This window comes from Parasteatoda tepidariorum, chromosome 6 (genome assembly GCF_982258835.1).
Source record: "Parasteatoda tepidariorum strain Cologne lab strain chromosome 6, Ptep-v5.0, whole genome shotgun sequence".
Classification (NCBI taxonomy): Eukaryota; Metazoa; Arthropoda; class Arachnida; order Araneae; family Theridiidae; genus Parasteatoda; species Parasteatoda tepidariorum.
In genome coordinates this window covers 4236619-4250264 of record NC_141760.1, presented here as the reverse complement: position 1 = coordinate 4250264, position 13646 = coordinate 4236619, and the positions used below count along the sequence as shown (strand labels likewise).

General features: G+C 29.3%; 1 protein-coding gene across 5 annotated transcripts in view; it reads right to left on the bottom strand.

The window, feature by feature from the left end:
- dgo (ankyrin repeat domain containing protein 6 diego) overlaps positions 1–13646 on the bottom strand; it is a 129168-nt gene that overhangs the window by 96410 nt on the left and 19112 nt on the right. The window contains exon 1 of one of the 5 annotated variants that reach the window (XM_043040554.3): positions 2829–2950. The exons of 3 other annotated variants lie outside the window; for them this stretch is intronic. The gene's annotated coding sequence lies outside the window, so the exon portion shown is untranslated. Of the gene's footprint in view, positions 1–2828; positions 2951–13646 lie in introns of those variants that run through there. One more of the 5 variants, XM_043040553.3, reaches the window with a different exon arrangement.

Genomic DNA, 13646 nt, shown 5'->3' with positions numbered 1-13646 from the left:
TTAGTTTTCTTAGATCACTTTAAATATTTGTCATTGGTACAGAAACATATACTGGCTTGCGAATTGTGCACTAAAAAAAAAGAAGAAATTTGGATGACCATTTATAAGTTTAATTTATTTTTATGAAGTGGTGGACATTTTTTTTAAAAAATTCGAATTTATTAAAACAGTGATGATGCACTCCTGTTATTATCATACAGCAAAATATTTTCTGAAACTACAAAAATTCCGTAGTAGTTCGAGTACAGTGCGCCAAAGGGAAAAAAAGTGGACACCCTGAATAACTTTTTGATCTAATGATCGAATTTTCACTCTGTAGAACTCAAACTTAATGGTTAGGGGGTAACTTCAAATATGCTAATTAATTAGTACATGTGATATTTTATGTTACAAAATCAGACACAAAAACGTACTTTCTCTGAATAAACGTAACTTTTTTTGAATGGATTTGAATTTTTGACGCCAAAAATATAGGGGGTAGTTCGATTTAAAAAGTCCTCCACGAAGGCTATTTATTTATTAATTTTTTTCAAAACTTCGCCGTTTTGTGAAAAATGAATTTTTAAAAATATCCTACGTGCAACGATAACTACATTCATGTGGTTTAAAAAATCAAAATGTATTTAAATTTGGGAGATTTTTTAATTTATGAGCAATGCAAGTTATGGGTAATTTAAAAATAAGTTGTAAACCTGATATTTTATAAGAACAATTTTTTTTTTAATTTTGTATTTGTAACATTAAAAAATCCTTCTTTTTCACAGGCTTTTACTGTGTTGTTCCCTTTTAAATCAAATTTGTGAAGCAAAGAATGATACTTTAAGTCATAAACTTAGCTACCACTGGAAGAAAGATTCCCAAAAAGCGTAAGTTGGTAGCCCTGTCTTAAACATTACATTCTAAGTGAAGCAACAAACTTTAGCTCTTTGTTGTTTAAAGAATACTCATACTCATATGTGGTGGTTATCTTAGCATCAGCCCAGCCAGGGGCTCTAACTAATTCAATTTAAAGAATAGTTGTTGCCAAGCATTTAAAAGAAATTATAGTTTTGCATTTCTAGTGGTTTGTACCATTGGGTGAATTAATGTTGCCAGATTGGCCTCTGCGACGCAAAGTGTTAAAGCACGACAATACTTTTACGAACCTGCCAACTATCTAGGATTTTTGGCAAAATTTCTTTTATTGGTAGCTAAGTTTATGTTTTAATGTATAATTCTTTATTTTGTAAATTTTATTTAATATTATTTTCCACTCCAATACATGTGTACATGTGAGTGATTCAAAAGATTATATGAAAAGCAACTTTGTTCCGGGTCTCTAACGTGGTGTAGCTTTATAATTTTAGCAAAATTACCAAAAATTCTGAAAACTTTAGTTTTTTATTGTCTATCACTCTCTAAAATATTCTGAAGAGAGTGTAGTAGTTGGTGGAAGCCCCACAATTGTGTAATCGTAACAGCTAATTTTATACCCATTTAACCTTTAAGACTACAATTACGAAAAAAAAACCGTTACGTTATAATAAATGCACCGTTATAATAAAAATGATAGAAATCTAATGCTGAAACTAATCAAATATCTTGGGTAGTATTAAAGAATCATTTTAAATGCTGTACAGAGATGAAACGTCGGGGTTCCACGTCTCCGTTGGCGTGGGCTGGCAGCTCTACTCTTAATTTTAAAAATGATATTTTAAAAAGAATATTAATAAGAAATACTTTAGTAATTATTTTACACAGGTATGAGGTCCGGAAACAAGCATTTTCAACAAGGTCTTTCATTTAGAAGTGAAAAAAATAATGATATTTATTTCCTGAATGGACAAGTACTTAAATGATAAAAAGAAAGAAAGTTGCTAAGGGTGCAGTATGATTCAGAATAAAGTCCCTCTTCGCCATTGGAATACAAAAGATAACCTTTAAATGTGCAGTGTTACCCGCAAAGACGCACCTCTCTTTGGGATTGGCTGAAGAAAAAAAAAATCCCATTTCTTCCTGGTTATATTCATAGCACCAGCAATCAGTCAAAGACAGTGTGTGTCAGGTCACATAACACATCATTTTAAAGCACTTAGTTGACAGGTAATGCCAAAATTTAAGCAATATTTAATTCTGACCTCTGATTCCTCCACCCCTCCTATATATAATAAAAAGAAAGAAAGAAAGCAATGATCTAAAAATTTCTCTCTCAATACATACATCCTTCATAGTTTTATAGGCATGGAATATCTTAAGCAAATCGCTTTGCAATTTTAATGTTCGTACAACAAAAATTATTGCACAAAAATAATGAAATAAACATTGTTTTCGTGAGATGTGAAATAAGCTCTTATTATTCTACACTATTAAAAAATCGCAAACTAAAGGGCTGAAAGTAAGATGGAAAAGTGAAAAAAATTACGGAAAAATCATTTCATTTATAGCTGGTTTTCGTGAGGTGTAAAACAAGCTCTTACTATTCTAAATTATAAACTGTTCATCAGTATCCACTTATTGAACTTACTGTGTATTACTGAAACGCTTACCAAAATAATTCTCAGTTATTCTCGTTTTCTGTATAGGATGCAGAACGAAAAGTATAGAATTTCACAAACTGTTACAGCGGATAACTACAAAATAAAATTCATTTGGAAAATCAGATATTTAATATAGTAAATTAATATTAATACATTTAATTCATTTTTATACATTAAAATATATTTGCATCAAAACATAATTTGCACGAGACGTAAATATATATTGCAATTTCAATTATATTTTAATGCATCCAAAATTTGTTTGAATTTTTAAAAAAAAACATTTTGCATAAGAAAAAAAATATGTCTTACATATTCTCGCTCAGTTGAATTTCCGATCCGTTTCAATTTCGCACTAAAAAAGTGCTAGAAACATTGTCTTAACCAGTTGACTTAGCTAAAATTATTTTAATTCTGACAGTATAATTGTAATCAAAGTAATTTGCATTAAAAAAAAAAGAAATATGCCTTATAGTTTCCTGTTCAATTTATTTTACATTTTGCTCTTAATCATCTGATTTGTACCGTCCAATAATATTGATGATATGCAAGTAATAAACAAGTTAACGAGGGACCCTTCTCCCTTCACCAGTTTAAACCGAACATAATCAGACCATCCTAACAACATAACTAGAAATAACGTTTGCAAATCAAGTTGGGTGAGGAAGGAAGGCAGGTGGCGCCTAGAAAAGTTTGGTTGTTGACCTTGGTGAGGAAGGAAAGGGAGAGAACATATTTCTTACCTCTGTCTTTATTCTTCTTTGGAATCAGGTAAAGGACACAGGAATGTTTTAGGGAGATATCAGTCCCCCAAAAATGAAAGTGATGAATTGAGGGGTCACGTTCCCCTAAAAACACCAACAAACGGGCAATTCTAGCAGGTCAAGAAAAAGAAAGAGAATTCGTTCCATCCATTCGTTAGAAAGGGCTGGCTACTCTTAAGTTTGTTATGACAAATATTTTTCAATTATATTCTTAACTTCAAAAATAAAAATGTAGTGTGTGAGGCAGAAGATAATGAATTTAAAGAATGGGAAAATGGTGGGATGAATATGCAATAAAACCCTTTTTAAAAAAAATTCTTAAGGAAAAAAAAATCGCTTAAAGGATCAAATTTGTTAATCGAGTAAACTAAATTATTTTTCTAAAAAAATAATTTATTCTATTCACTATATACCTAATGCCTATGTATTACAAAACAGATTTAAAAAAAACTACTTGTTTACTTTAGAATATTATAATATACATATTGAATCAAACTTATTGAAATTTGACTCAGATATTAATCGACTTAAATTAATAAAGAAAATATGAACTAAACTATTCACCTAAATTATTTTTATGTTTTTATACTTTATTCACCCAAATTACAATAAATTGTGATATTATGTATTCCCCCAAATTATTTTTATGTTTTTCCTTCCTGCCTTTAAGGCAGAAAGTTTCTATTCTACAAAAGTCAAATGTAGTGTATTGACCGACTAGAATTTTTTTCGAGAAACCAGAGATATTTGAGGTGAGAAAACATTTTAATCGCAATAAAGTGAAAACAATGGAACTAATTAATTAATTAGAAATATAATTATAGTTTATTAATTAAACTAATTAATAAAATTTATTAGCTTACGAGTCATATAATATCCTTAATTATAGAAACTAGAAAGCATCTTCAGCAAAAAGCGTATAAAAATTGGTGATTATGCCTACTTACTTTTGCTAACACTAGGGTTTGTTGCCTAGTTTGCAAAATAGGAGTTTGCTAAACCTCTGGGTTTTAGTACCTTACACTATTTAAGTTGTAGTGAACTAACAATTTAAAGATAATCCAAAATGTAATGCAGTATACGTATGTTTAGTTTTCAGTATATTGAAATAAACACCACGTGATTTTCACACATTTCATATTGATGTTTAAATTTATTTCGTTATCGTAAAAGTTTGAATAATTTAAAATCGAGTTTATAAGAAACAAATATCATATGTTAAAAACACAAATTAAATTTCCGGAGAAAAGAGGTCTGGGAAATTTCTTCTTTTTCATGAATTTATAAAGATAAAAAAGGGCGAAATATGTATATCGAAAAAACATTTAATTACTTCCTATGTGTGTAGAGGGGCAAAGTATGTTTCTTTAGTTGAAGTGACGAAATACGCGAGAAACAATTTACATATTACACTGAGACAAATTTTCTTAAATTTTTATTAATAAGTTGTTTTTATTTTTTTTATTCTGGGAGATCCACTCTCATAATTGGACTTTCAATTTAGTTGTTTTGACTTATTTGATTCATCATGATCATGAATTACATCTAAATCAAATTTATTAAACTCTGTTTCCTGTTCGCTGACCCTCTCCAACCCCCCCCCCCCCCAAGATTGCTTTTGCATGCTCACTTCACTCGCTACCATGTTAAACTAGGCCTGAAAATAACCATTCATCACTCACCCAAAAAAAAAAAAGTAGCGACTTGAATTAGATAAACAAACGGTCACTTTTTCTTATCGCTTTTTTATAAAGCTTTTCGTTTTCCACCAGAGAAAAGAATTTTCACTCAGAAATTTGTAAGCATGCACGTTTATGCTTAGAAAGCTCACACGCTTGATGTTTCAATTCTTTGCTGCTAACGTGAAAAAGAAATGAGAACTTTCTTTGTCCCCCTATAACAGGAATATGTAAACATAATAAATATTTAGAACCATTATATAGATTAGAAATAAAGGAAAAAATATATTACATTATTATATTATATTTTAGTTTTGTAACCATGTTTTTCTTTGGTTTGTCGCCACCCTTAAATTCAATTATTAAAAGCTTTCAAGTCGAATCTTCGACAAGGTCTCGTAAAAAGTATGAAAATATCTCCAAATTTTAGTACAAAGAGGCCAAAAAATATACAGTATAAGACCTTGATTATCCGAAATTATTGGGACTGGTTTTGCTTTGCAAATTCGAAATAATTAAATTTAGTAACATCCTTTCTTTTCAATCAAAAAACTCTGAAAATCGATTTTTTTTAAAAAAAATATTAAAGCTGTATACTTGTTAAATTTAGTACAACCATTTAATTCTCCAATAGTACATTAGTATAACCATTAAACTTGTTAAATTTAGTAAAACCATTTCATTTTGTCAAATAAGTACCAAGGCATTTAATTTTAAAATTAACTCCCACTATTGCACCAGATATTGGCACTTCTAAGCTCCTACTTAGAATAAATTACTCGTTCAAAGCATCATTATAATTCTGAATTGTTAGCTGAATGCATTGATTTTCTAAGTTAATTTCATTATTTTACCCTTACATGCTATATATTTTTCCCGATTCCGTTTGCACTAACATTTTATATAGGAAGACAAAAATGATGCTTTTAGTAGAAGTAAAAAGCCTTAGTGAACGAACTAAACTGCACTAAATGAAATGACTCAGCTGACCAGCGTCTCCGGAAAACTAAGATACTGGTAGCAAAATTTCTAAAAACGCATTCTAAAACTCACCCTTTACCTCTCCAATTATTTAAAATAAATAAATAAAAAATTATGATTTCTGTTAAAGAATTAAAGAATCACGTCCAGGGATTTCCGTTCTAAGATTGTTAAATTAGAAAGTTAAAACGAAGAGTTTTCGAATATCTTTTTACAAATTTTACTACCCTATTTTTAGGTTTGCAGGAAGCTGGTCAGCTTAGCAATTATTAATGAAAATTTCAAATTTCTTTCTGTAAAGCCAAGACAACCCACTTCACTTACTAACAAAAAATTTCGTAATTGTTGCTGTTGTTCCTAATGCTACTTGCCAATCTGCTTAGTGAAACCAAGCATATATAAGGCAGAGGGTACATTTCTTTTTGTTTTTTTTTTTTTTCAGTTGTGCCATCTATGACCAAGAATACGACTTCAGCCACACACACGTCACAACCTGTTTATAGAGCGGCCACCCTCATGCATCCATTTATTCATCCACAGATCATAATTTTGACCTGAACCACAGAACGAATTTCATAATTAGTTCTATGTATCAACGCAGTATAACTCTTTGATGCAAATGGGACACCGGTGTCTCGTTTATATATTTTTTCGACGCTCTAACAAGCAAAAATATATTTTGGTATTTTTTAATTATAAAAAACAGTCTATCATTTACAAATAAAAATTTTTTGATTATTGGAATTATATTTGTACAAAAATATAAAATCCAAAAAAAAACTGTTTTTTAAAAAAAATGTTCCTTCATATTAAAAAAATTCATCAATAATTGATTTTGTAAATTAAAATAATTTCAGTGATGAATAAATGTTTCTCTTAGATCTAAATAACTGCAAATAAGTGAAAATTTGAAATATTGTTTGGGAGATTTTATCTTCAATTAAGAAAAAGACACCGGTGTTTCATGCTGTATTTCCTAACCATAAATTATTAAAATACTAAATATGTGTTTCACGTATTCATTACTCTCCCAAATTAATACAAAATAATAATAAAAAAAAAGTATGAAAAATATATTGAAAAAAAATTCTTCTCCGTCAAAGGGATTGAAAGCTTTATGTTTATTTTATTATTGCAGAATATTACTCAAATAGAAAATAAAAACAAATAAATAAAAATAAATAAATAAAAATAAACAATAAAAATAAGTGTAGGTTTAAAATTTAAAAAAAAAATAATTTCAACATTTCGGAATTGACTTTCATTAACAAAGGCATTTGGAATAAAGATGTTCGAATAAACGAAGTCCAACTGTAAGAGAAGAAATTTACGCCACTGACATAATTAATAAAAAATTCCCTACTTAACAACAAAACTGAGTCATTGAGATAATTGGCCAAATTAAGGTTTTGGGAAAAACTCTTGTTAAGAGCAATGACACGCTAAGGTTTCAAAAACATCACATCTTAGTTATGCCTCGTAGTCTTAATAAAATACAATAAAAATTCCTAGACACACCATAAAAATCTTTTATGTCGTGTCAGGCCATAAATTAAAACACCACGCATTTACGGTGGAATCATAAAATTATTTTCAATACCTCTTTCAGAGAGTGGTTTAATTACGGTTGTACTTTTATGATCACTGATGCTATAGCCGCGAGGTTGCTAAAACCGATTTTCTAAGTCATTCCGTTGTTATCGAATTAATAATCTTCTCGATACAACAGACACTCTCGGTTACAATGCGATAAATCTTCATAGATTGAATACTCTGCCGTTCACAATGTCTAACTTTTTCTTCCATCGTAATCAATAAATCCAGAAATAGTTCCTAAACTGGTCATTAAATGAAATTTAACTGAACTGGCTAATCGAAAATATAATGATCACATGCTTGAAGAGAGTAATATCCTAGAACAAATTAATTTTTTTTTCTGCTACGTACCAAAGCTTGAAAAGAATGTAACTGGTAGTCAATTACTCTTAAGCCCATTTTTATCTAAGGTCGAAGTAAAAGTACGGTTTTTACATTCATAATTCCTGTAATAAACACAGCTAAATTATCTTTCAAATTTCACACAACCAGAAACCATTAATGTAAAATTACCCTATTCACCATTTTTATTATATATATATACTAAAAGGCTCCCCTGCTACCCCCTATATATATACTAAAAGGTACCCCCTGCTCGCTACCGCTCGCCAACCAATATATATATATATATATATATATATATATATATATATATATATATATATATATATATATATATATATATATATATATATATATATATATATATATATATATATATATATATATATATATATATATAACTAACTCAGTGGCGCAGGGCCAAGGCCGACGGTGCCCATCTCAGTTTTCTTGACCTTGGGCTCTGGGGTGCAGGAGCATATATATATATATATATATATATATACAATATATATATATATATATATATATATATATATATATATATATATATATATATATATATATATATATATATATATATATATATATATATATATATATATATATATATATATATATATATATATATATATGCATGGTTTGAAAAAAAAAAAGTTATGCTCTTGGGAATAAATAAATGCTGCTGGCGAATGTGAACACTTTGGGAAATACATTTATTTAAACAAAGGTATTTATTTGGGAATTTTTTATTTTAAACATTTGTATCTAAGAATCCATGCATTAAGAACGATTAAAGAGAAGCGAGTTTAATCATTTTTCGAAATAAAGGCGGCTTGAAAATTTTCACCACCAATAAATTGAGCATTCAATTCATTAATCACTATGTCGTGGTTTAATTTAGTTTAAAATTAATTCTAGGCAGTACAGATAAATTTAGCCTTCAACTATTAATTCAACTCCAATAAAATAATAAATTTAGCTGAAAAGATAAATTTGGTTCCCCATGAAAGATGAACTTTACTCCAAAGACAAACCAGCTCCTTAGTATAATGATAAATTTAGCGCCCGAGTAAAGATAAATTTATTTTTAAAGAGAAGAATTCAAAGCTTAAATTCTTCCCTAAGAGCACATGAAAAAACTTGAAAGATAAATTTAGCTTCCTACTAAAGATAAATTTAGCTTCAAAGAAAAAAAAATCAAAAACCTCAGAACCACCCATGAAGACATACTTACTGTAAAGCCTAGTAAAGATAAATTAAGGTTTTCATAAGGTAAATATAAAAAAAAAGAGAATAGTTAATGCTGCATTTCATTATTTAGTAATTTATGATTTTAAATTATATGAATATTTAAAGTCTATACCAACACTCTTACCACGCATGTTATTATGGTATAAATGGTGTTAATCAATATGCCATAACATTAAATCACATTTCCTAATTTATTTACAGCGTAAGAATGAAGACTTTACAAAATATATAATTGAATTGTTTGAAATTTACTTTGAAATTAATTATCCGAAACTTATTAAAGACTTTCAAAATACAATTATACCTTTTAGTTTAATTTGCTGCAAATTAGTTTAAAAATAATCAGAGTGTTTTTAAAATATGCCGTTATTCTTATCCAAAACATGTATGTAAAAATTTAACCATTTGTTCTGGTTTTTAACCCGTGAAGGAACACTATTTCTTTCTCTCTAACTTCCAGGCGCTTTTTCTTCTTCACTGAAAATAAGGTCTGTTGAGTAAAAACTTGTTAAAATTACCAGTTTGGTAGAATATAGCTTTAAGAGACTTTAATGACAAACTCAAATTTTAACGAATACCTAATTGCTGCCATGAAAATAATTTACATTGCTTAAACTCTTGAATACGAAATTCAAAATTCTTTTGCATGAATAAACAGTTGAGAGGTGAACCGCCATCCTATCTTCATAAACAACCGAAAGTGAACGCCCATAATTGCCAGTTTAAAAAATTAAAAAAGATTTCTTTCTCATAAACTGCAATCACGACAAAAAAGAATTTGAACTGACTATACCTTAAAAAAAACAAAATTTAATTATCTATTCAAAACTGGATTCAGATACAACCATTCAGATATGGATGCACCGAAGTCGTTGCAATCCATCAAGAAGGGCGGTGCTATGCAGTTTAAGTCTTGATGGAATTAAAATGTCAAGTATTTCACCATGTGGAGTAAAAAAAGAAAACTATATCATTTGCCTGACAAAATGGCCAGCTTAAATCGAATAACTATAGGCAGCAGTAGCTGTTGTTGATGGGGTTTTTGGTTTCACGACCCTGAAGATACTCTTACAAAGATTTCAATTATAATGTCAATGCGTAAAGTGATAAGAATTTGATTCCCAGACAGGCTATTCCTTGTTTTTATTAAGCGTGGGTTGTTCTGAGACATATTTGGCCGCAATCATCGCAAAAGGAAAGAAAGAAACGCAATTAATCTTCTATACTATACTAATTACTTATATATAGCAGTAAATTTGAACGGTTATTGGGAAAGATTTTATTAAGTGGTAACTGTTATTAAGACATTTTTGCTCATACATGGCTGCCAATTTGTACGGTCATTGGGAAATATTATTAAGACTCTTTTGCGTACTCATAGCTGCCAATTTATACGGTTATTGAGAAATATTTTCTAAGTATCGGTAAAATAAAAATTGGAAAGAATTTTCAGTCAAATGTAAATTACCCCGTGAATATCCGAACGGTAAAAGCTTTTCCGCTTTCAGTCATATGCATGCTCTCAGCCATTGCATTAAAAATTTATACTAATTTTATAGCATTAAACAACACTAATTACTTTTATAGATAGCCAACCAGGTGGCCGAGTGGTTAGCGTGTCTGACTGCGGATCCATTGGCCGCGGGTTCGAATCCTGCTCAGGGCATGGATGTTTCTTTCTCTTTCTGTGTTCTATGTCCTTTCCTCTTTGTGTGAATGTGATCCGCCCTATAAACGAGTTTGTGGTTGTGTGACGTGGGCGACGCTGCTCCACAGCCTGTGGCTTCGCCACAGGTGCCCACTGGTTAATAAGAAGAGATTAGCAGTTCTGGCATTTATGTGACCAATGGGACAAACCCCAAGTGCCCGCCATTTAAAAAAAAACTTTTATAGATACGCTTTGGAAATATATTTAATTCAAATTAAATTAAATTGTGTCTGTGTAATAGCGTTTTTGCTTTTATAAAAAAAGAATAATATTTTTTCCCTTCATTATCGTGCTTGTTATATTCATACATCAAGAACTAATTCTGATCAGTATGACAACTATATCGAAACTTCATATGAGCATAACGTAGAAAATGTAACTAAATGCAGATGGGAAAAAAATTTCTATAATTCTCCTCTACACTGTTAAAATTTTAGTGTATCTTAACACTAAGAATGGTGGCAATCACTTTTCACGAAAAGTGGTAGAGTGAAACGCCACAAATAATTCCAAAGTGTAATGAAACTACTTTCACTATTCTTGGTGTAAAAGTACTTGACCCCATTTTCGGTGTTCTGAAAAGCCAACATTTAAAATAGCAAATAAAAATAAGATATGACACACGTAGGAGTCATTTTTACAATATGATTAAAATAATAGTATTAATTGAATATTATAAAATTATTTAATACAATTAAGAAACATAATTATCCTTATTTCACAATTAAAAACATCAGCGATGCCGAAATTTTGGTTTTGTTGACGTAAAGCAAAACATTCCATACTCTACAATAAAATGGTATTTTAAGATGCGAAAATAATTCGCAAACGGTGTGAATGCAGGGGAGTTTGGACATAAGAATTCCACATTAATTGGTGTTTAGATTTAACTACTAAAAGTTTTAAAGAATGTATGAACACTCTATTTGGAATTAACTTGAAATGAAGTGTTTTGACACACAATTTGTTTTAGTTGCTCAACACCGAATTTTAAAAGCTAGTACCTCACAAATTTTATAATATATATTATTTTTAAGAAAATGTTGAAATGTAATTTTTAAGAAGTGTTAAATTTGCCACAAAAACACTGTTATTTATTATCCCGCAATCCACTTATAGCGTAATTAAGGTAAACGAAGATAAATGTTTTTAAAGTTATATCACCCGTTGTATGAAAATATTTAAGAAATCATTTATAAAATATTAAAGTATTTATAAATCGAAAAGAAAACTATTGCATTCTTATAAATTATTCTATTTTTATTGGGCATAATAGTATTGTTTTCTTCGATAGAATAGTACGCAATTTGCCTCTATTTAATTTTTTGTTTAATCAATTTAATTTAATTAATAAAATTTTATTTATTTTTTAAATGAGATTTTTTAAAATAAATATCTCCATGGGTTATCGAAATTGCCTTCAAAAATATTATTCAAATTCCACGCCTCACTAATTCGAATGGAAAATATACATATAAAGTTTCATAAAATAATAATTGTTTTCCGAAAATTGAAATTGTTTTCTGATTTTTATCAACAAAATTAAAGGAGCTATGATTATATTTCGATAAAAAATAAATAAAAATAAAAATAATCAAACGATATTTTATCTTATCAAACGATACTGTTCAACTGTAGAATGAAAACAATGGATAAACACGATTTAATTTTGATTTTTTGAGTTATTTAACATGGTATCCTCATTTTCCCGTGAGTAATTTAATGCACGGGTGAGTCTCAAAATTTCGATTTTTTTTCATTAAAATTGAACTATTAGATCTTACCAACTACAAGTCCCAGCAAAAAAAGAAAAAGAAAAGAAAAGAAAAATGACATTCTGTAAGTCAAACGATGCATGAAAATATGTGACTAGGTTTTATAATGCAAGCTCGCATTCACTATTTATGAATTTATAGTTTTGTTTTGTTTTTTCTTTTTAGATACAGAATTCTCACTGGAGTCAGTTGTTTCCAGTTAAATTTTTAAAATTTTATTCTTATCTTAGATGTTTCGAAAACATTTTATCCGTATTCACATTCAAACTAAAAATTAAAATTACCAATTTTTATACGCTCCACAATAAAAAAAAATTAATAATAATCCTTCTTTAAATAGTCTTGCAATATGTGAGTTCTGTTAGCCTGATGTAAACAGAACTTAAGAAAAAGGGAAGCGAATCATTGAGTCTGCGAAATCAATGAATCTGTATTAGTTAATCGGAAACTTAATAAACCGGTTTTTTAATGAATTCGCGAATCGTTTAATCTGCACAGAGTATGGACGAGTTAGTATTTAAACAAATAAAATATTTATAAACCTATATTTTGTGGCATTACAGAATCAGATGGATGGGGCACATTTTTTGACGCAAAGATCTAGATCCAGTCAAAAAATTGACATTATTGAAGATCCGGGGTACGTGAAGAAGAGGCAGAAGTGTGAAGAGAAAGATTTGAAAGCGTTTAGAGTGAAATGGTGGAGAAATCTTGCAATAAATCGTACTGAATGGAGTACGCAAACTGAGAAAGCCTTGACCTGAACTGAGCTGTAGTGCTGATGAAGAAGATAATTTGTGGCAACCGTAACTCCCTTTTTCAAGGTAATACTATTTTATTTCATCGACCCATTTTAGGATTTATGACTTTCTATATTCAACTCTATCATTTTACAAATTTTTAACTCAACTCAGAAGACAAGGGATCTGAATTGGAAGAAACTAGTCTTCGTGGAGGACATTTTGATGGAGATAATTTGCATTCGCTTTACATGGTGAGAAAAATCAAGAAAACCTCCGACGGTTGGCCCA